General features: G+C 36.9%; 1 non-coding gene across 1 annotated transcript; it reads left to right on the forward strand.

Annotated features, from left to right (window-relative positions):
- The first annotated feature begins 6695 nt into the window (after positions 1 to 6695).
- Positions 6696 to 6802, forward strand: LOC141687733 (small nucleolar RNA R71). The gene has a single exon (XR_012561218.1). It is a non-coding gene; the product is annotated as a small nucleolar RNA R71 (small nucleolar RNA).
- The last annotated feature ends 13337 nt before the right edge of the window (positions 6803 to 20139 follow it).

Raw genomic sequence — 20139 nt, forward strand, 5'->3', positions numbered from 1 at the left:
AGATCTTTTCCAGGTTCAAGTATAATTTAGGTTACACACTTATTACAACCCAACTTATCGAAAACAACCTGACATAACTATTATTCTACAACAACTCATAGACCGCACTTGGTCTGACACAACACACTCAGAGGAGCTCAACACCAGAGGAACTGGAAACTGGCCCTCACCAAGACGGAAACATATCCTAGGCATCTGCAATGCGAAAATATACCAACATATTTGCAAGAGTGAGTGGTCAATCGCTCAGCAATACCACTATATGAATATTAATTAAAACAGTCTATAATAAACAATTGTAGGAACAGAAATCACAACTTGTTAGTAGAAAACAAGTAAAATAAGTGTAAACAGATGAAAACTGATGAACTGTTGAAAACTGGATCTCAATAGCTAGCATGCTCTATAAAACATCTCATTAACTGTGCTGTGTAAATACCAGAGTTAAATTTTAGCATGCTACTTTCATTTTCAAATCTTCCGTCCCATCATAGGACCCATAAAACCATTTGTCCAATTACGGGGACCCAAAATCACTTGTTCCGTTACGGGAACCATAAAACCACATTCATATATAAAAGAATTGGATGATCCCTGGTGAGACAGCTGATCAGGCTATCTCCATAGGACAACTCTATCTTGGCTATCCTATGAAATTTGTTCCGGAACTCAGAGAATAGCTAGATCTCTGTCACGCTGGGCTGGTGGTTATAATAGGGTGCGCAACCACTTCGCCTCTTACGCTATCTTCCTGGCCGTTATGGGCCCCTGCGCACACTCATCCAATTATCTGATCATTTTTATCCAGTTTTCCAAATCACTTACCTATCTCTTGTCAAAACAATTATATCATGAAACACTTTCCAAAACATTTTCATTTTATTCAAAATTTAGAGATAGGCATTTTCAGAAGTTACTTTTCCCCCAAAACACAAGTTAACAAAATAATTTGAACACAGGGGACACGTAACTTAAAACGTTCTGTTCCACTACGAGAATAAAACAGTATATTCATATATGCTGAACCATAAAGATATGGTCAGGGGTACTTGCCTCAATACGCTTTAACAACTATTTCTAACTGGCGTTGCACCGACCGGGATGCTAAGGATTTCGACTGGAACCTACAGGAACCGAAATACCCTAAATTAGATGTCCGAATACGCTTGACTTTCCTCGGTAACAATCTACCCGTACGTCAATAAACCTGACTCGTAATATTCTCAATATAATCATACACGTATCAATTAAGGTTCATGTCCTTGAAAGTCAGTTCAGTGTTCGTTTTCATAAAATAGGTATATTTGCCCTTTTACGAAATTAGGGTTATCGATTTTCGCAAAGTATTTCATCACAATACATAATCAAGTTTCGTATAAAGTAGTTACATATAACCGATCGACGTTAGGGATGGCAATCGGGTCGGGTCGGATCGGGTATTGCATAATCCATATCCAAACCCGAAAATTTTATCCATACCCGAACCCGAAAAATACCCGAAAATGAATACCCGAACCCGATCCATCGGATTTCAGATCAGATTCGGGTATACCCGAAACTCGAATTCTTTTGAATTGGATATTCATACCCGAACCCGAAACCCGAACCCGAATCCGAAATCTGAAAATTTATATAATTATTGATATTGTAAGTGCTTGGAATCAAACACGCGACTTGTAGAGAAAGAGTTTTAACGTGTCATCTTCAACCACTACACCACATCATTATTAATTGTGTTATTATATGTATAACTAATATTCAAAAAATCAACTCAATTGATACCCGATTTTTTAGATTATTACTAAAGGATGTTTTGTTAACCTTATAAATCTTATCACCGGTTTAAATGATTGAATAATTATATTTAATTAAACTTTATAATTAGTTAATTTTTAACATTTATATAAAAATATATGTTCTAAAAATTATATAATAATATGTATAATGTATATTATTAATATATATATATATTATAATATTATAATGTGTAATATATAAAATTCTAATATTATATATATAATAAATATAAATATATATATATATATATATATAATAATTTGGGTTTTTTCGGATTTCGGGTTCGGATAGAGTTTCAGATTTCGGATCGGGTTTCGGATCGGTATACCTAATATCCAAATCCAAATCCTAAAATTTTCGGGTTTAAAAATTAAATCCATATCCAAATCAAAATCCAAAAAATCGGATTCGGTAAATCCAAAATTTCGGGTTTCGGATCGGGTATCCGTCGGATCGGATTATTTTGCCATCCCTAATCGACGTTCCAATAGTCATTGGGTACGGCCTCGTATTTCCGTAGTTTAATTTTTCAGAAATCGGACAACACCTTCTTTGATTATCGGCTAACCCGTCGAACATCCTGACATCAAATCAATCACAACACAATCACTAAAAATCCAATTGTCCAAGTCCCATCCACCGATTCAACCAACAATGTCAATTCGCAATTTCACAAACACCAATTAACTACACTTATTAATCATTATTATCCGTACTTTAATGTTTTAACTCATATTTTATAATTTTAATTATATTTTGTGTTTTAAATTGTAGGACTCGGATCGTATCATCATAGTCCACCGTCGGCTCGCCGAAGCTCATCGCCGACGGCGATAAAATTTACAGGTTCCCGTTTATATCGAGTATCCTATGTAAATTCCATCGATTAATTATAATTGCTTCCGTAAGATAAATTTTATTTCATAAATTCACTTAAATCATTATCCAGCAAAAAGTAGAATAATTAAATTAATAACGGAAATTCACAAAATCCAACGCGTGTAAACACGCACCAACAGAGAAGAAACCAGGCAACAAGTTAGAAAAAACAGAGGAACAGAGAACCGAGACCAAAAATCTGCACAAAGAACAGCCGGCCGCCATCCCGGAAAAACAGGCGGCAACCGGAGATAAGGCGGCCTAAAACGCCCTTAATTATATACACATAAGCTATACATACACAGATGAAACACACACACATACGGTAAATACACACACACTCGCACACTTGCACAACAACCACAACAACACAGGGGAGAAGAAGGGAATAGAGAGAGAGGGAAGAAGAAGAGAGGGAGAAGAAATAGAGAGGGGAACAGAGAGGGAGGCGAGAGGATACCGGAGAAGAGGAGGAAGAGAGGTGAGGCGAGAGAGGGAGAGAATAGAGACGAGAGAGAGACTGCAAATGGAGAGAAAGAAATGGGTTATACCCGATTAACACCCCCTGCCCCTTTTTTTCTTTTATACACCCCGCAACGAAAGTATTATCCGACCCGTATTTTAGTTTAACGATACAATACACGATTAATGTAAACTGAAATAAATCCTAACTAGATTTCAAAATTTTCGAATTAAATAAAACTAGCCAAATAAAATTTTCGTAAGTTTCAAAATAATTTCTAAAACATAATTTATTCCCGCTTTCATGTATTAAACGAACCGATACGTAGGTGAAATAAATCCTAAAAATCTCCAAAATAATTTTAAAAATCCCAAAATATTCCAAACTTAATAAAATATAAATTTCGTAATTTTTGAAGAATTCTAGAATTAAATACTGATTTTACAATTAAATGCAATCGGAAAATTATTTAAAGATAAATAAATAATAAAATATTGATTTCTAAATTTTATAAACTCCTAAAAATAATAAATAAAATGGTAAAGCGATAAAAATAATTTTAGAGACAATCCAAATATTTATGGAAATAAATCTTGAATAAAATCATCTTTAACTATAAAAACAAAATAACACAGCGTCACAACTAATTACACAACTGATCCTCGAACACCAATAATCACACATAATTAATTAAAATATTAACAAGAATAATATCCAGCTGACAGAACCCTTACACATAGTTTATTTATTTAATTATTTAGTATTTACACATTTAAATAATACAGGAATGTACGAGTCGTTATACCTACCTTGGCTTTGTCCACCTCAAGACCTTTACTAGAGACCTTGTGACCAAGAATAATGCCATGTCGCACCATAAAGTGATATTTCTCCCAGTTGAGAACCAGATTGGTCTCAACACACCTTTTAAGAACGTCGCCAAGATTCTGTAGGCACTCATCAAATGAATCTCCAAATACAGAGAAGTCTTCCATGAACACCTCCACATTCTGACCAATCATGTCAAAGAAGATATCCATCATGCATCTCTGAAATGTGGTCGGTGCTCCACACAGACCAAAAGAAACTCTTCTAAAGGTGAAAGTACCAAATGGACAAGTGAAGGTAGTCTTTTTCTGATCTTCCGGAGCAATGCAGATCTGATTATAGCCCGAATAGCCATCCAGAAGACAGTAGTACTCATGCCCAGCCAATCTGTCAAGTATCTTATCAATAAAAGACAGAGGGAAGTGATCCTTTCTCGTGGCCTTGTTCAGCTTCCTGTAGACCATACAAACTCTCCACCCCGTGATTGTTCGAGTAGGAATGAGCTCATTCTTCTCATTAGCAACAACAGTGATACCTCCTTTCTTCAGTATATACAGAACTAGACTCACCCAAGAACTGTCAGAAATGGGATATATGATCCCTGCATCTAGCCACTTGAGAATTTCCTTCTTCACAACTTCTTTCATGATTAGATTAAGCCTTCTTTGTTGCTCAACAGTAGGCTTGCTACCTTCCTCTAGCAGAATTTTATGCATGCAATAAGAAGGGTTGATTCCCTTAATATCTGCTATCGTCCATCCAATTGCTGATTTGAACTCTCTCAGAATTCTTAAGATTTTTTCCTCATCACTACCTGAAAGGTCAGATGCAATAATCACAAGCAAAGTAGATGAATCACCTCAAAAAAACATACCTTAAGTGTTCAGGCAATGGTTTAAGCTTAAGTGTAGGAGCTTCCTCAATAGATGGCTTGCGGCGCTTTGGAGATTTGTTCAGCTCCTCCATTCCAAGAGATTCAAAAGGCATATCCATCTTCCTCTTCCAGAGATAAGTATTCAGATATTGCAACTGCTCATCACCTTCATCATCTTCACTATCAGAATTCCCCAACAAGGCTTTTTCTAATGTATTAGACCTTAGCAATTGATCAAGTTTTGAAGTAACCACAGATTCGACCAACTCTACCTTTAAGCACTCCTCATTTTCTATAGGGAATTTTGTGGCATTGAACACATTAAAAGTTACATCCTGATCTAGCACTCATATGGTGAGCTCACACTTCTACACGTCTATCAAGGTTAAACCAATAGCCAAGAACGGTCTTCCCAAGATTATGGGAATCTTCTTATCCTCCTCGAAATCAAGAATTACAAAATCAGCTGGAAAGATGAGTTTATCCACCTTGACCAAAACATCCTCAATAATGCCTCGTGGATATGTAATAGAACGATCAACCAACTGCAAAGTCATATAAGTAGGCTTTGGATCTGATAAGTCCAACTTCTTGAAGATTGACAAAGGCATCAAATTGATGCTGGCTCCCAAGTCACATAAGCATTTGTCAAATGACACTTTTCCAATGGTGCAAGGAATAGTGAAGCTTCCAGGATCTTTAAGCTTCGGAGGCAACTTCTATTGCAGCACAACACTGCATTCCTCCGTGAGAGCAACTGTCTCTAAGTCTTCAAGCTTCACTTTCTGAGAAAGTATACCTTTCATAAACTTCGCATAACTAGGAATTTGTTCAAGAGCTTCAGCGAAAGGTATGCTGATATGAAGTTTCTTGAACACCTCCAGAAACTTTTCAAACTTCTTATCCAGCTTTTTCTTCTACAGCCTTTTAGGAAAGGGAGGTGCATGGTAGATCTGTTTCTCCCCTGTATTACCCTCAGGAGGAGTGTGTTCAACAATAGTCTTCCTTGGTTCCACTTCAGCTTCCTTCTGCACTTCTTCTTCAGCCACAACTTCTTCATCCAAAACTTGAGAATGTTCGTGATTTGCAACCTTCCCACACCTCAATGTAATTGCCCATATCTGCTCCTTAGCTTCCCTCTTTACTGGCACTTCAGTATCACTAGGGAGTGTACCAGGTTGACGATTTAGCAAGGCATTGGAAATTTGCCCAATTTGATTTTCCAAGGTCTTGATAGAAACCGCTTGGCTCTTGCACATGAGCCTCAACTCCTCAAATTCAGAGTTTTCATTAGACTGTTGCAGCTGGAGTTGTTGTCTTGGTGCATATTGCGGTTGCTAAAAACCAGGAGGGTTGTAATGCTTTACTGGATACTGCTGATAAGGCTGCTGAACCATATTCTGAGTATTTCTCCAGCTAAAGTTAGGATGGTTGCGGTTGTTAGGATGATAGGTGGCTGGCACAGGTTGCTGCGACCTCTAAAAGTTGCTCACAAACTGAGCTGATTCACTAGAAATAGCACACTGCTCCGTCTCATGGGTACCAGCACAAAGCTCACATACACTAGTGATCTGATTAACTCCATAATTAGCCAAAGAATCCAGCTTCATCATCAAAGCCTTAAGCTGAGAAGCTATAGCAGCAGCTGTATCTAACTCCAGAATTCCTGCTACATTGCCTTGAGATAGTCTCTGAGTAGGTTTCTGGTATTCATTAGCAGCCATCAGTTCAATCAATTCATAAGCTTCATCATAACTTTTAGCCCACAATGCTCCTCCTGATGTTGCATCAAGCATAGGTCTAGAAGTAGCACCCAATCCATTATATAAATAGTTAATGATCATTCATTCAGGCATCCCATGATGAGGGAACTTCCCAAGCATCTCCTTATAGCGATCTCAAGCCTCACATAAAGATTGTCCAGATTGCTGAGCAAATTGAGTAAGTGCATTTCTGATTACAGTAGTCTTCGCCTTAGGAAAGGATTTAGTTAAGAATTTTTGAGCAAGATCCTCCCATTTAGTGATAGACCCTGGTGGTAGAGAATGTAACCAACACTTAGCTTTATCCCGCAGAGAGAATGGGAAAAGCCTCAACTTAATAGCATCTTTAGAAACTCCATTGAACTTAAAAGTGTCGCAGATCTCGATGAAATCTATGATGTGCATGTTGGGGTCTTCTGTCGGAGAACCCCCAAACTGAACTGAGTTCTGTATCATCTGAATCGTGCTCGACTTGATCTCAAAGGTATTAGCCGAGATGGCTGGTCGAACAATGCTAGACTGAATATCATTGATCTTCGGTCGAGAGTAGTCCATCAAAGCCTTTGGATTTGTCTCTAGTTATCCTATTGCAATAAGAACCTCTTTTTCTTTCTCAACTAAGATCTCTTCTTCAACTTTTTCCTTGACTACAACTTCTTCCTCAGCTTGAACCAGTGTTCTCTTACGAGACCGAAAACGCGTATGCATACACGCTCGCTAGAGTACCTGAAACACGACAAGGAATTTAGTAAGTAAAAATATCTGAGTCACTGAATTTTAAAGACCAATGATGACAAACACATAAAATAAAAATTAACACCGATATCCCCGACAACGGCGCCAAAAACTTGTTAAGGCTGAAACACGCGCTAATATTCACACAAGTATACACGATCACAAGTAATATAGAATAAAATCTAGTTCGTTCCCACATGGATTGGTTTAGGTTAATTTCAATCAATGTATCTGTGCAACATTGGTATGGTTATTATCTATTGCTAAGACGAATAAAAATTGAGGTTGTTTATAACTACAATTAACTAAGAGATTATACTAAAGAACATTAACTAAGAGAGTAAAGAGAGTTGAATACTATATGACACAAACATGGGATTGTAACTTCATTAAATACTTCATTCAATAGCCTTTTCGTTCTTAACCTTATCGTAATGGTGATGACACTAATCAGATAACACGAAACTAATAAATATCAACTTTCGTTGTATGAATACCATACTACCAGACATCCACAAAAGGGATAGAAGCTGAATAGACACCAATTATATTGAGACCCCATATGCTTATAGATTTTGACAACATAACGGTTTAATACACAAGTTATCTATCGTGATTACATAGTGGAAGTAAGATGGTTAAAATTACCTACGAATCATGCATAACAATTATACATGAACCTATGCTAGCATGGCAAGTTCTAAATCCTTAAATTCACTTTCGCTTCATTAAAGATTAACACACTATCATATAAATTCACGACGCTCATAAGATGAATAAGCACAACCAATACTAGGTTATCATACGATCACCACACACTAAGGCATCGAAACAAATTAACTAAAGAAATCCATAAATAAATCCGTTATAACCCCACAATAATGATTAGCCTATAATCGGACTCATCATCAATGTGGGTTCTAATGAAAGCATGGTATAATAATTGTAGTCTTTATACTGAATAAATAATAAACCAAGTACGAAACAAGAGTATAGGTTCACGAATAAGAAAACTAGCATCCAAAGTTACAACTTAAAACAAAGAATCATAAGTATAAACTAGATCCTCTTCGCCTTGGTTAAATTGTGCTCTACGGTCTTCTTACGCCTCCTCCTTAAGCTCTGGTACGTCTTGTTATGAAAAACGACCTTAAGTTATGTATATATAGCCGCCCATGCAGATTAGAAGTCATACGGATCAAAATTCCAGAAGAAACATGATTTAATTTTCCCGACCTAGCGCGGCCGCGCTGACATTCTGCTATTTGGCACTGTCGCGCGCTACTACAGCGCGGGCGCGCCCTCTTACTGGAGAAATTTTTGACTTCTTCTTTTCTTGTTGGTTTGAGCTTGTCTTTTCACGAGCAATCTTCCCGACACATTCCTAGCACCATATTAGAATCAAAACAATGCCAATTCACCTGAATTCCTGATAAATGTCTGAAATGCAAAACACTACAAAAACACGTTAAAAACACTAAGAACTTGAGTAAAAATCATCAATTCAAAACTTTATGGAGCGTTATAAAGTGTCATAAATGCCACTCAACATAAAGATCCTTCAAAATAAACAGAAACTGAGAAGAAAAACTCTCTTTTGACAATGATCTACAATTAATTCTGATAGAGTCACCTGACAATGTCATGTACAACAATAATGTCAATTGTGACACAATTAAACAGATCTGGGAGAAAATAAAAATCTTGTGTGAAGTTATAGAGAAAGTTGGATCCAACCAAAGAAGAATACTGGTGTCTCAGTATGAGGGTTTCATGGCTAAACCAAAAGAGAGTATAACTGATGTCTTTGAAAGATTCAATAAGCTGATAAATGACTTGCAGCTTCATGACAAATACTATGAAGCTGAGGAGGTTAAATTTTTTGCTCACCCTTCCAGAACATCTAGAACAGAAAATTTCATCTATAAAAGAAGGGAGAGACTTGAGCAGGATGATATTGGAAGTTTTATATGGTATTTTAAAAACCTATGAACTAGAAATGATTCAAAGAAAATCTTTAGGAGCTGATCAAGGGCACATTATTGATGGTCCAAGTGCACTAGTTGTTAATGATTGCAATTCATGTGATGATGAACAAGAAATCCAGACTCCAATCGTCTCAAGTGTTGAGCAAAAGAACAAGGAGCCACCTAAGCAAGTTATTCTGGAACTTGAAGAAGATGAGTTCTATACCTTGGATGAACTGGATGAGTTGGATCAATCCATGGCTTACCTAGTACGGAAATTATCTAATATTAGAGTAAAGAAACCAATGTTCTTCAAGAACAAAGGACAAACATTCAACAAGGATAGCAGCTGGAAAGAAAAAGCTCAGTACAACTCTGGTGGGAAAAGTGGCAACAAAACTGGATCTATTGACAAATCAAAAATAAGATGCTTTAATTATGATAAATTGGGCCACTTTGCCACAGAATATAGAAAGCCAAAGAAAGTGAAAAAGGACAAGGTATATTTAGAGTTGGAGGCTAAGTATAAAGCTCTCTTGAAGAAATAGTCTGAAAAAGCATACATTGCAGAACGAAAGAGTTGGGATGATTCTGATAATGACGAAGATGAAAAGTTTGGAAACTATGCACTCATGGCCTTGGATCAAGGGAGAGTCATCCTCATCAAAAACTGTAACAACCCCAGATCCGGGGTCAGGGATCCGGGTCGTCACGGTCTTTCTTTCCACAATATCACTTCACTTAATTAATAATAAATAACCCTATGCTGTGACCCCACACTAACACACACCACAACCCGTTATAGTCTCAGAGATGAAATTGAAATAAGTACAAATCCTTGAATCCACAATTAAAAGTTATTACAACCCAAAATGATTACTTGATAAATTTACAGTTAATTGCCATTATCTGCCACAAGTTATAATTATACATAATTTGATTCTCAAAAGTAGAATGCCTGATCTACCAATAGATCTACCTCTGCAGCTATAGCAGCTACAACATTAACGGAAAGACGCGGGACGCTTCCCACGCGCTTGCGCTGGGTCTGCTGGAGTCTGGCCATCTTTCCTAACTGTTGTTGTGTGATGAAGAAATAAAGCAAGAGTGAGCCTTACAGATCGCAAGATAATATATAGTGATAACAATAATACAAGTATCTAAATGGATACGTACTAGAATTCTTTATCATGAGTAAGGTAATTACTTACTGGGTATAAGTTTTAAAAGAAGATGAAGTTACCAATTACTTCACTATACTTATACCATTTTTAGAAATCTACTTGAACTACTACTGTTCAAAGTATAATAAGATTCACGAGGTCATCCCATAGATGAGACCACAAATAAAACTTGAAAATATTTGATCTTTGAAATATTTTGAAAAGAAATGAAGTTACGAGATACTTCATTCAATGGATACACCAATAAAACTGTTTGACCTTGTCAATGCTTCGGCAACCACCCATTAGTAGCCTTTCGATCGAAATGCTACGGGTAGTGTTGCAGAATTATCCAAATGGATGATGAACTCATTACGGGAGTTTGCCGCGCCAGGAAGACCACTTACGATGATCAGTCGTAGTAGTACAACCCCACCATTTTCTACATGTAGAGGAGAACATGTCGGATTTACTTGTCAACCGAACACTGAACTCCTAAGGAATGGACCGCCTTAGCGGAACTTCCAGGCCATTTGGGCCAATATAATAAGGCTGGGCCGGCGCCACTCGACCACTTACGCCACTCCTAGTTCAGATGAAATCCATGACTCTGAAACGTAAAGCTCGTTCTCCCTTTCCCCAAGTAGAAACTTGTTGATACGGCTCCACCAAGAAGTCGTATCTAGTTGGAAAGGAAAACTCACCGATATTTCCCAGGCGATGCCTGTTAATGGATTAACTTGTTCCAAGAATTTTACTTCCCGAATATTGGGTAAGTAATCAAAAACTCTTTTATCAAGACATCAACCTTGTTGCGAATATAAAACACAGCACAGAGCCGGATCCTTCAGGTTTTGAGCGAGTATTTAAATCCCCTTCGAAAGGAGGATCTTAAATATAAAAATGAGTTTTGGGATCCGTTCTAACTTTTAAAAATCATTTTAAAGACTCGAAAATACTTTAAAGAGTGTTTGGAATAATGCTGATTTAATAAAGTAAATCAGTCTCAACAAAAAGAAATATCTGGATATTATTATTTAAATAATATTTCCATGAAGAATAATCTTTATAAAAATAATTGAAGTAGAAGTTGGAAAACTTATACTTGAAATGAATAGTAAATAATCAAAGATATACTTATACGAATGTAATATCTTTATTTGAATATCAAAAGTAAGTTTGATTATCGAACATTATTCTTTAATAAATAAAGAATATTAATAAATAATAAGCGGAGTCATAATATCTCGAATGAATATTATAAATAATATTCATTAAATAAAATAAAGGAGTCATACATCCTCAAATGAATATCCAAGTAATATTCAATAAATAATATAAAGGAGTCATAAGTCCTCGAATGAATATTCAAGATAATATTCATTAATAAAATTAAGTTATCGAATAAACCTTATTCGATTAATAGTTTTGAAAACTATTACCATATATATATATATATAAAATATATATATATATACAAAATCTACTCGGGATCCTCGACTCCCGGTTTAGAAATATGTTCATCTTTTTATCCCCTATACTAAGGGTAACTCAAATACCGCTTATCTCTAGCATAGGTATTATCAACTGAACCAACAGATATATATGGAAAGAATACGAAACAGGCATGTATATATATACCATATCAGCATGCTATAATATATCACAAGAATTTGCTAATATAACCATCATGCATCTACTACAAGATAATGCATATACAAGCGTATACATCACAACAACAGTATAACGGATAGAAAACTTGCCTGAGCGACTGGGGGTGATAAAAGGCTCGGGACGAGTCTGGTAACCTATAAACAACAAGTAAGTTGGAATTAAACCAAAGTCACTTGTAAATCTATACTTTAACTAACTTAGACTCTAACGCTTGTTTTGCGCTTACTGATTCTCTTAAGTCACTCGAGTACCCTCGGCTCCACCATTTTTAATAAATTAACCATTACGAGTTTTAAGGCGATTCCTTCGCGAGTGTCTTACCAACTGCCTAATACTCTTACCATAATTGTTTCATACACTAATTAACCCTTTTTGGTCTTTAACCTATGTTTCAAAGTAAGGCGAGGGGAAAAGTTTCGTTCGTGAAACGCCGTTACTTGAAACGGTCATTTCTCCTAAACCGTACATCGGAATCAAACGAACTACATATCAAAACAAAGCTCGTAACATGAACTATCTAAACATGGCAATGGTCAACATCTAGCAGGGGGTTCTCGGGTCCTAATGTTATGAACAAAAGCAGTCTAAAGTAAATCGTACATAAAGACGGCTATGTTTACGTGATTTCCCAATTTTAAACCATTCAAAAACCATCACAATTCAACCTCAATCCATTCATACAACCAAAGTCCATCCTTATCACATCATAACAGCCCCAATCAATTCAATATTAACATTTATACTTATGCTTAAGCTTGAATTTAACTATACTTAAGTTCTTTTAACCAAAACAACAAGATTCACCATTCCATTTCACTACCACTCCAACCCAAACTCTAAACCACAAGCATTAAGCTACTATATCACCATAACAATAAAAATCATCTTATTATACAAAGGAATCTAGGGTTTGGAGATGATATACCTTCCTTGAAGTGGTGGGAGTATCTAGGAAGCCTTAAGAAGCCTTGAGAAGTCTTAGGGATGCTTGGATCTTAAAGGAAAACAAGAAAAATTCAATTTAAAAACTTTGAAATCACTATTCATTGTCTTCTTCATTGATTTATTGAAGAAGATTGAGAATGAATGGGGTGCTTAAACTCATAATATAGCCATATCTATGCATAAGGATGACTAGGGAATTATCTTACCAATTTAGGAAGCTTGGATCTTGGATTTTGAAAATTTTTCCCTTTGAAATGCCAAAAAGCCGAGAGCAAGTTCTTGGTGAAGAGAAATAGATTTTTGTTTTGGTGAAAAATGATTTGTTTTGGCTTGGTTGATTTGGTTTTGTTTTTGTTTTAGTTAATTACCTATTTAACCTTGGACTTTGTGTGGTTAATAACCATCCACATCTCCTTCCTCCTTATGTCATGCTTGTGTCATGCTATGATGTCATATTTCCCTCCTTGTCCTATTCTCATTGGTTGGGTGACATCATCCTCTCTAATCCCTTTGATTAATTCCTTAATTGTTTGCCTAATGACCGCTGATCTGTTATACGGTTCGCTTAACTTTCGTTTTCGTTTATCGTTTGAGGGATCATACCCGGGATCTTATTACTTAGGTTCCCTTAACCTTTCTCAATATATTATATTCCTTTTATGATCCTCTCTTATAATCCTTTAATTTAAATCCTTTTTCCTGTTACCTTATACTCAATTCTTTCCGTATCTAGTGGATTTCCGGGAAAAATCAAAGTGTTCGGAATTGGATTCTGACGATCTTTACATACGCTTATATACCTATAGAGTACTAATAAAATCTCAGAATATCCATAACAGAACCCCTACATAGTGTGGCATGAAAAGTTTTCTCATTCAGCAAAAACACTATTCATAAGGGTTTCAAAAATTTCCAAAAATTGGGGTTATTACCGTCTCCCCTCCTTAAAAGGATTCCGTCCCGGAATCAAATAGAAAATGAATAGGGATACTCTCTTAGCATTGCACTTTCTAACTCTCGAGTAAATTTTCCCATATTGTGGTTCTACCATCAAACTCTGACTAGTTTGATAACCCTTTTCCTAAGTAATTGTTCCTTTTTCAATCTATAACCCTTCCTGGTTGCTCCATATAGGTTACATCGGGTTGCATGTCTATGCGCTCATATGCCCTTATTTATCTGGCATCCGAATTACACTTTCTTAACATTGATATGTGGAACACGTTATGACTTGCTACATGTTCTGGGGTAAGGCTAGCTCATATGCTAACTTCCCAATACTTCTTAATATATCCAAGGGTCCGACAAATTGTGGACTTAGCTTTCCTTTCTTTCCGAATCTCATCAATCCTTTCCAAGGGTTTCCAAGGGGATACCTTTAACAACACTAGTTCCCCTACTTCCTATTCTTTGTCCTTTCGTGTCAAATCAACATACTTCTTATGTCCATCTTGGGCTACTACCAGCCGTCCTCTGATAAAATCTATTAAATCCTTGGTCCTTTGGACCACTGCTGGTTCGAGCATCTTGCGCTCTACAACTTCATCCTAACATAAGGGAGATCGACGTTGTCTTCCCTCAAGGATCTCATAAGACGACATCTCGATACCTGACATACGATCTATTGTCGTAAGAAAACTCAATCCGTGTTAAGTGATCATTCCAATTTCTTTCAAGTCTATTGCATAAACTCTCATTATAGCTTTTAGCATTAGAGCTTTTGCTTCTCAATACCCATTCTTTTCCAGTTCATAATCGCTACTACCTTCCGTTCCTAATATTATACTGGTTATACCTTTGCTCGTTAGCGTTCTATAACCTTTTAGTAACCACGTCAACCTTAGTATCACGAATGTGTTTCCATTCCGAATACCACCATAACTTTACTACTCCTTTTTCAGCTGTTTCTATTTTTGAAAGCTTGATCCATCATATAGAAGTAAAAGAATTCATTGAGAGATCACTATGATCATGAACACTTGTTACATTGCATAGTTGGTACAGAAGGTGGCCAGCCTTTAGTACTTGACAAGCAATTAAACAATAGTTGGTATCCTACTCGGCTTCTATCACACAGATAGATAGTCATTCGGCAATACCTCCCCTTCTGGAAGGGTTGTTCTTCTCAGTTTATATGAAATGAAAAGAAGAGAAAATAACGAATTGAAGAGAATTGTAAATATATATAAAAATATACTGCCACAAAATATCTGGCTTGGAATCTACCTCTGAACTATAGAGTTTTGTCATAGGAGAACAAAACATATATGTATTTATATCAACATCAAGTATTATAGCATCGTATTTCACATGCCTAAATATTTTCGCTATCCCGTCCATCATTCTATGGACCCATGCTCTTCCTCGAGCTTATACACAATCACCTTTGAAACTCCCTCGACATCGAAAATCGAATCTGGGATCTCATTCTATATATCACCGTTACTAGGATTCTATGCTCGCACCGCAACCTTCCTCCTATAGTAATACGACTCTCTATTGATAAGAGGGAATAAATATTCAATAGTTAGATACTCTACTTAATTAGTCTATCAATGATAACTTATACACTACCACGACCCGATTAGTGGTACTCAATCTCAACATCCATTCCAATACAACTCTCACGGTTGTAATCAGCTCATTACTCGCAGAATCATTGCTGCATTACTATGGTCCACCACTGACCTACTGTAGTCATTCATTTTCTATGAAGTCTTAATAGCTAACCATACGGAGTCCATACATCTCGTATCTAATTCTTCTAAGGAGGTAAAATGATCACCGTTCATGATTCATGAAGAACACTCCTGAACTTGACGTACTTTCATGACATGAAGTATATAAAATTGCAGAAGAGTTTCAGTCAAAGCAATGATAGCAGGTTAATACCATTCTTACTCGTATGCCTTGAATAGAAGACTTAACTCAAGGGTTCGTCTAGTCCTTTTTGAAACATGGTCCTGGCTTATCTCAAGATAGTATCTCCTGAGATAGATAGCCCGCTCATGGCGATTACACGAATTAAACCTTTACCAACTACTATTACAGTTGGGTATTGCACAGTCATCAGAAGGAATGTCAATCTTCCAAACCATAATACAACCTTCATAGCTTTAACCATCATCACTGTATTCCTTTGGCACAAGCGCCTATAATTATCCTCTTACCTTTAAAGTGTCGGCCACCTCTTTGGCCTTTCCAGATAGTAAAATTTCCTTACAGTCAATGTCAATTTAACCACCTCCAAATAAATTTTCTACCTCATTTCAATTACAGCTTATGTGAAGATGTTTTCCTTAAAATCTGATGAGTAAAAAAAAAATATCACCATTTTTCCATAAGTTATTGCCTCAGTCTTTAGAGGTTAATCACTGTCACGACTGACTCTCAATCATAATTAGAACATCTTTTTATCTCAAGTCCTAATTGCCCTGAACAACTTCGACCATTACTAGTTCGATCCATACCTTCTCATGGTTTAACACGTGCCCCACTTGGCATCATTATAATTACGTCATATTTCCTTTATCAACATTTCTATTCTTGAGAATTTTGAATATTACCTTTCTCCTTGTAAAACCTCTAAGGTTATCCTTGAATCGTTCCTCCTGTATTCCCTAGATACAGGGCATATCAAAATACCATATACTAATACTAGAATCATTGTCTATATACTTTTGAAAAAATTTCTCCACTGATTCTTTAAAGGTTGTTGTTACCTTAATCCTTTCCAATTCATACTGTCAAAACTCATACTATCCCTATTAAGGGTGAAATGCCAACCTTTATGCATTCCCCTAGGATTCATTTTAAGTTACCGATGTTCTATCCTTAATTCCACCTTTAAAAGGTACATGCATCCTTCCATGGATAAATCAAGTCATATATCCCTGATAAGGGTGTCTTATTCAATCATTCCCACCTCGATAGTATATGCCGAATTTCATAATAACATCTGCATTCAAAATGAGGTCAATCAATATGGCCTCCAAAAGATAACAACGGTTATCCGCTTTTATTGCCTAGATTGGGTAACGATAACAAGGATGTTCTGGAAGATATTGGTCGTGTTCAACGTGAACCTCTTCTTAATAATTCCTTATTTACTTTTGTTGTTTATCTCAACAGTCACCTCAATGTTGGGATATCTTTCATACATGGCGTCTCCCTTTCTGGGTATCAAGCCACCGGTCTTACACTTCACATTCTTGAAGGTCACTTCCTTCATCCAATTTTTCCTAATTTCTTACTTTCTTGTCTCCTCAGTCTATCCGTGTCTCAATATTTATCCTTCGAACTATCTCAAGGTTTCCTCAAATCCTCCCAACTTACAGGGGATAAAATATATGTATCTCTTATTCCTTCAACCATCAATTTAACTCATGGTGAATCACCCTCATCCTGACGATTACATACTTTTCTATTTCTATTGCTACGAGTCTTTAGGGTTTTCTCATACCCAACTCCTTTATCATTCCTCACACTCTACTGCCTTTATATTCCTTTCCACTTCAGTTTCTTTTTATTTTCCTTTCTCTTATCATTATTTCATGAACTAACACAACATAAGTATTGATTTCAAACATCCCGTCATTCTGGATTTGTGTCCTCAGAATGAATCTTGACAACTTTTACAACTTAGATTCATGATTCATCATACTCGTCTGCCTTTGTTCTGGCTCTAAAGCTTTTACACTATCTCCATAACCTTGGGAAGTACTTTCCTGAAAACAATTGACTGAACTTAAATCAGTTTATTCTAACCTCTGGCTCCGTGCCTTCCTTGGTCTTTCACCAGCGGGTGGTCTCTCTCTTAGGAGGGTTAGTGACAGAAACAGTCTTTTATGATTCGTCAATCATTTAGAATCTCAATTGATTCCTCTATTTCCTTTAGCCAGGCTTTTGCCTCGACTGGGTCAGCTTGTTCCTTGGAACTCTGAGAGCTTAGCGACTTAAAGGTCCTGAAAGAATTTCCCACTACATTGCTTCCTCAAGGTGGTGGTTGGGAATAAAGTATAAGTTCTGTTTAGACAGGTCCATGAATTTCCGTATAGGAGTACCATCTCGGGTCTTCTTATCTCGCTCGACTTCTATTTTCTTAGTCTAAACGTCCCCTCCTCCTCCCCATAATCGGGGTCATCCTTCATGTTTTAAATCCTCATTTTCCACTCCATTATGTTATGGGTTCCTTCTATCTTGATGGCGACCTCCCTGACTATCACGTTCAGGGCTTGCTCTAAATCTTATTCCTCAAACTAGCTTTCATCTAAGATTTCATCTTTAAGCTCTTGAACGTTTGGAACTCAAATTCTGTAGGAATACCTCATTATTCCCTTATCATTTTTCTCGATATTAATCTTTTATCTAATTGTTGGCTCTCTGCCTTCATTCATCACTTTTTCTGGCACAATATGTTCTTCTTCCGATAATTCAGACTGTATTGCAATCTCAAACAGCTTTTCGGTACCGGCTCCGGTTACCTTCACTTCTATTTCCATTTTTTCCAAAATCTCTTATAAATTCTCCCAAAGACATTATCATCTTGAGTCTCTCCTTTTTACTAAGGGTATCAGCCACCACATTGGCTTTCCCCGAATGATAAAGAATCTCCCACTCATAATTCTTGATTAGCTCTAACCGCCTCCTCTGGCGTATTTTGAGCTCTTTCTACGGGAAAATGTACTAGAGTACTTATGGCTTAGGTAAATCTCGCACTTCTCTCCATACAAGTAGTGCCTCCAATATTTAGGGCAAAACTATTGCCACGAGCCCAAGCTCATGGGTGGGGATATCGAATTTAATATTCCCTTAATTGTCTTGACGCGTACGCGATTACATTGTTGTGCTGTATAAGAAGCACCCTAATTCCTTATGCAAAGCGTCACTACAAATCACAAAATCTCCTTTCCCATCCGGAAACGCCAACATGGGAGCCGTCACCAACCTTTGCTTCAGTTCTTGAAAGCTGTTCTCGCATTTCTTTGTCCATTCAAACTTCTCAGTCTTACGAGTAAGCCGCGTTAAAGGGCTACTATCTTTACAAACTTGAACGAACCTCCGGTAGTGACCGACCAATCCTACCTCTGGTAGTCGACCTAACCATGGTCATCAATTCATCAGTGGTCCTTTATTCATTCTTGTCAGGATCCTCCACGGGATTCTTCTCAGCAACAATCCCTTCTAGGACAACATCCTCAACCGCTACATCCTCAATATGAACATCATCCGGTCCCGCGTTAGGAAGCTCTATCGGATCCATAATCTGATCTCCAATAAGTAATAAAACATCATCGCGTTGTTGCTCCTCAACCTCAGGGTTCGGAGTCCCGCTACCATATGCGATAATGAACTACGCTTCTATCACGATATTTATGAGGGTTCCCATAAGGGTTTTAACTGTCAGTACTACGTTAGGTAGTCCGACTATGAACTTGGCAAGAGTTCTTATTATCTTAGTGAACTTATTATCTTAACGTCACATCATCTCTGAGGTTTATAACGCTTAGCTCTGATACCACTTCTGTAACAACCCCAGATCCGGGGTCAGGGATCCGGGTCGTCACGGTCTTTCTTTCCACAATATCACTTCACCTAATTAATAATAAATAACCCTATGCTGTGACCCCACACTAACACACACAACCCGTTATAGTCTTAGAGATGAAATTGAAATAAGTACAAGTCCTTGAATCCACAATTAAAAGTTATTACAACCCAGAATGATTACTTGATAAATTTACAGTTAATTGCCATTATCTGCCACAAGTTATAATTATACATAATTTGATTCTCAAAAGTAGAATGCCTGATCTACCAATAGATCTACCTCTGCAGCTATAGCAGCTACAACATCAACGGGAAGACGCGGGACGCTTCCCACGCGCTTGCGCTGGGTCTGCTGGAGTCTGGCCATCTTTCCTAACTGTTGTTGTGTGATGAAGAAATAAAGCAAGAGTGAGCCTTACAGCTCGCAAGATAATATATAGTGATAACAATAATACAAGTATCTAAATGGATACTTACTAGAATTCTTTATCATGAGTAAGGT

The sequence above is a fragment of the Apium graveolens genome, chromosome 9 (genome assembly GCF_009905375.1).
Source record: "Apium graveolens cultivar Ventura chromosome 9, ASM990537v1, whole genome shotgun sequence".
NCBI lineage: Eukaryota > Viridiplantae > Streptophyta > Magnoliopsida > Apiales > Apiaceae > Apium > Apium graveolens.